The following is a 5,000-nucleotide window of genomic DNA, read 5'->3' as shown; positions in this document are numbered from 1 at the left end:
GAACAAGTGAGAAACAGAGAGGGAGGAACAGAGAAAGAGAGAGACCCAAGAGAATGTATGGTTTTTACTAGGTTGCGGTGCGACGCTGTTGAACCGTAGCTAAGTAAGTGAGAACATACTTTGAACGGCTGAGAGAGATTCAGTTATGTTGTCATGTAATGGTTTTAACATGTGTGTTCAAGAGTAAAGTTTGTCCTGTTGTCTGTGTGTCATGATGAGAAGACGTACCGAGGGAGCGTTATGACTGGTTGTGGGCTGAAGGGAGACTCATGATGAGAAGACGTACCGAGGGAGCGTAATGACTGGTTGTGGGCTGAAGGGAGACTCATGATGAGAAGACGTACCGAGGGAGCGTAATGACTGGTTGTGGGCTGAAGGGAGACTCATGATGAGAAGATGTACCGAGGGAGCGTTATGACTGGTTGTGGGCTGAACGGAGACTCATGATGAGAAGACGTACCGAGGGAGCGTTATGACTGGTTGTGGGCTGAAGGGAGACTCATGATGAGAAGACGTACCGAGGGAGCGTAATGACTGGTTGTGGGCTGAAGGGAGACTCATGATGAGAAGACGTACCGAGGGAGCGTTATGACTGGTTGTGGGCTGAACGGAGACTCATGATGAGAAGACGTACCGAGGGAGCGTTATGACTGGTTGTGGGCTGAAGGGAGACTCATGATGAGAAGACGTACCGAGGGAGCGTTATGACTGGTTGTGGGCTGAAGGGAGACAGTAGCTACTAGCTATCTTCATTGAACCCTCCTTCTCTGGATTTAGTCCTCTCCTCTCCTCTCCTCTTCTCCTCTCTCCTCCCTTCTGTTCTTTTCTTCTCTAAGTTTCCTCTTGATTTCCTCTGAGATGCTTTATGAATACTGCTGTCTATTGTCTTCTCCTCTCCTCCTCCCTCCCCTTCTCTCTTCTCCTCTCCTCTCCTCCTCTCTTCCCGTCCTCCCTTCTCCTCTCCTTCCTTCTCCTCTCCTCCTATCCTCCCGTTTCCTATCCTCCCTCATCCTCTACTCCTCTCCTCCTCTCCTCCCTTCTCCTCTCCTCCTCTACTCCCATTTCCTCTCCTCCCATTTCCTCTCCTCCCTTCTCCTCTCCTCCTTTCCTTTTCTCCTCCCTTCTCCTCTTCTCCTCTCCTCCCTTCTCTTCTCCTCCTCTCCTCTCGGTTTCCCCATTGTTTCCTGGTGTCTGTGGTTGAAGCACTGATGAGGAATGTAGTTGTTGTGAGTTACATTGTTTTCAGTGGTCCAGACAGAGGCAGGCAGATAGAGATACACTGCTGATTGCGTAGTGCAGTGTTTCCCAAACTAGATCCTGGGCCCCCTGGGTGCACATTTTAGTTTTTTGCCCTAGCACTACACAGCTGATTCAAATAAACAAAGCTTCATGAATCAGCTGTGTAGCGCTAGGGCAAAAAACAAGAAGAGTTTGGGAAACACTAGCATAGTGGGTTTTGCCCTGTGGAATGGAGCTTTCCCCTGTGGACTGGAGCTTTCCCCTGTAGAATGGAGCTTTTCACTGTAGAATGGAGCTTTCCCCTGTAGAATGGAGCTTTTCACTGTAGAATGGAGCTTTTCACTGTAGAATGGAGCTTTCCCCTGTAGAATGGAGCTTTCCCCTGTAGAATGGAGCTTTCCCCTGTAGAATGGAGCTTTCCCTTGTGGAATGGAGCTTTCCCCTGTAGAATGGAGCTTTCCCCTGTGGAATGGAGCTTTCCCCTGTGGACTGGAGCTTTCCCCTGTAGAATGGAGCTTTCCCCTGTAGAATGGAGCTTTTCACTGTAGAATGGAGCTTTTCACTGTAGAATGGAGCATTCCCCTGTAGAATGGAGCATTTCACTGTAGAATGGAGCTTTCCCCTGTAGAATGGAGCTTTCCCCTGTAGAATGGAGCTTTCCCCTGTAGAATGGAGCTTTCCCCTGTAGAATGGAGCTTTCCCCTGTAGAATGGAGCTTTTCACTGTAGAATGGAGCTTTCCCCTGTGGAATGGAGCTTTTCACTGTAGAATGGAGCTTTCCCTTGTGGAATGGAGCTTTCCCCTGTAGAATGGAGCTTTCCCCTGTGGAATGGAGCTTTCCCCTGTGGACTGGAGCTTTCCCCTGTAGAATGGAGCTTTCCCCTGTAGAATGGAGCTTTTCACTGTAGAATGGAGCATTCCCCTGTAGAATGGAGCATTCCCCTGTAGAATGGAGCATTTCACTGTAGAATGGAGCTTTCCCCTGTAGAATGGAGCTTTCCCCTGTAGAATGGAGCTTTCCCCTGTAGAATGGAGCTTTTCACTGTAGAATGGAGCTTTCCCCTGTGGAATGGAGCTTTTCACTGTAGAATGGAGCTTTCCCTTGTGGAATGGAGCTTTCCCCTGTAGAATGGAGCTTTCCCCTGTGGAATGGAGCTTTCCCCTGTAGAATGGAGCTTTCCCTTGTGGAATGGAGCTTTCCCTTGTAGAATGGAGCTTTCCCCTGTAGAATGGAGCTTTCCCCTGTAGAATGGAGCTTTCCCCTGTAGAATGGAGCTTTCCCCTGTAGAATGGAGCTTTCCCCTGTAGAATGGAGCTTTCCCCTGTAGAATGGAGCTTTCCCCTGTGGAATGGAGCTTTTCACTGTAGAATGGAGCTTTCCCTTGTGGAATGGAGCTTTCCCCTGTAGAATGGAGCTTTCCCCTGTGGAATGGAGCTTTCCCCTGTGGACTGGAGCTTTCCCCTGTAGAATGGAGCTTTTCACTGTAGAATGGAGCTTTTCACTGTAGAATGGAGCATTTCACTGTAGAATGGAGCTTTCCCCTGTAGAATGGAGCTTTCCCCTGTAGAATGGAGCTTTCCCCTGTAGAATGGAGCTTTCCCCTGTAGAATGGAGCTTTCCCCTGTAGAATGGAGCTTTTCACTGTAGAATGGAGCTTTCCCCTGTGGAATGGAGCTTTTCACTGTAGAATGGAGCTTTCCCTTGTGGAATGGAGCTTTCCCCTGTAGAATGGAGCTTTCCCCTGTAGAATGGAGCTTTCCCCTGTAGAATGACTTGATCTTGCTGATATTAAACATCTCTTTGACAAGGGAGACTCCTCCCAAGACAGCAGCAAAATTAATTGCAAACACATATTTATTTTTTAACTGTAATGTGTTCTTCAGTCCCTCGCGGAATAAATTGCTGACATACTCTGTGTGTTGGTGTGTGTGTGTCTGGCCCTAGCACTCTGTGTGTGTTGTGTGTTGTGTGGATGTTTCCCAGTATCTCTCTATGATCTGTGCTCTGCCCTGAGGACAGGATTAAGTGCCTGAGAGGTTCCCACTGACAGCTTAAGCCTTCAGTATAGTGGCGGTTTTGTGTTTACAGGCATGTTATTACCGTGTTTACGACTGTGTTTGAACCGTGTGACACCTCATATTACACCCATATCACACTCCATACCATGCTGTCATGGCACCGGGGCAGTGGGCAATTCCACCACTGCCATACGGTCCAACCGTGAATGCTTGGTAGGTTGACCGTAACTGAACCAGACTACTGGCAGCTTATCTGATTTCATTGTCTCAGTAGATTTGAAGTATTATGCCTGGAATTAATTAAAAACATACTGAAAATAAATACTAGTGAAGGGTTGAGCTGTGACCTGACCTAAAGACAACTGTAAGTAAGGAGCCTTGGCTTGTGCAAGCTGGAATAGGAGCAGGAGCCTATATCCTGTTTCTGTAGCGTGAGGCAGCTTGATGTACAAGTACACCCCCTGGACAGGACGCCAGTCTATCGCAGAGCCCCTTACCCCAATCTTTTTCCTTAAAGGGATTCTTTGGGATTTTGGTAATGTGGGCTTTGATCTACTTCCCCAGAGTTAGTTGAACACATGGATACCATTTGTATGTCTCTGCGTGCGGTTTGAAGGAAGCTGCTAACTAGTGCTAGCGCAATTGCTAACTGGCGTTAGTGCAATGACTGGAAGTCTATGGGTATATCACAGACTTCCAGTCATTGCGCTAATGCTAGTTAGCATTGGCTCACAAAACAACCTCTAACTTCCTTCATACTGGACACAGAGACATACAAATGGTATCCACAAGTTCATATTACTGTGGGGAAGTAGATAAAGGGCCTCATTGCCAAAATCCAGAAGAATCCTTTAGTGCCAAACAGAGATGCACTGGGCCCCATTTTTACAGTCTTTGGTATGACTAGGATGGGGATTGAACTCCCAACTTTTCTAATCTCACAGCAGACGCTCAAGCAACAAGGCCACTGAGTTCGTCAAAGAAACACCAGACAGGGTTCAGCTGTGGCCTGACCTAAAGACAACCGTGCTACTTTGTTACTGCAAGGCTTTTATGCAAAGCTACTAATAGAATGATGAATGTAAGAATCATCCTTGTATATCGGTTAAAATCTCTGGAAGAGAAACATTCCTACACTGACAATGCACAGTGGAGCCTGAAATGATTGACACCCTTGAGAAAGATGAGCAAAGATGACTGTATAAAATAAATAATACACATTCTGAGCGATATTGTATGCAAAACATTTTTGGGGAAATTATATTATTTTACTAATACAATTGCACAGAGATAGATATATTTTTGAACAAGTAATATATATTTTTTTCAAAAAGGATGGGGTCAAAATTATTGACACCCCTGTTTTCAATACCTTTCTATACCTCACCTTCAAATCCAAGTTTATTTGTCACATGCGCCGAATACAACAGGTGTAGACCTTACAGTGAAATGCTTACTTACAAGCCCCTAACTAACAATGCAGTTAATAAAAATACAGATAAGAATAAGAGATAAAAGTAACAAGTAATTAAAGAGCAGCAGTAAAATAACAATAGCAAGACTATATACAGGGGGGTACCGGTACAGAGTCAATGTGCGGGGGCACCGGTTAGTTGAGGTAATATGTACATGTAGGTAGAGTTATTAAGTGACTATGCATAGATGATAACAACAGAGAGTAGCAGCGGTGTAAAAGAGTGGTGGGGGGGGGGCTTTCCTCTAACACCGCCTGGTATAGAGGT

At 46.2% G+C, this 5,000-nt stretch overlaps 1 protein-coding gene across 13 annotated transcripts in view; it reads left to right on the top strand.

Moving 5' to 3' along the window:
- Positions 1–5,000, top strand: part of LOC106569640 (muscleblind-like protein 1) — a 117,580-nt gene that overhangs the window by 17,062 nt on the left and 95,518 nt on the right. Inside the window, exon 1 of one of the 13 annotated variants that reach the window (XM_045694385.2) lies at positions 1–103. This exon is cut by the window's left edge and continues 26 nt beyond it. The exons of the other annotated variants lie outside the window; for them this stretch is intronic. The gene's annotated coding sequence lies outside the window, so the exon portion shown is untranslated. The remainder of the gene's footprint in view (positions 104–5,000) is intronic. 13 annotated transcript variants of the gene reach the window in all.

Source organism: Salmo salar, chromosome 14, assembly GCF_965601325.2.
Source record: "Salmo salar chromosome 14, fSalSal1, whole genome shotgun sequence".
NCBI classification, from domain to species: Eukaryota; Metazoa; Chordata; class Actinopteri; order Salmoniformes; family Salmonidae; genus Salmo; species Salmo salar.
The sequence above is the reverse complement of the archived record's forward strand: the minus strand, read 5'-3'. Positions and strand labels throughout refer to the sequence as shown.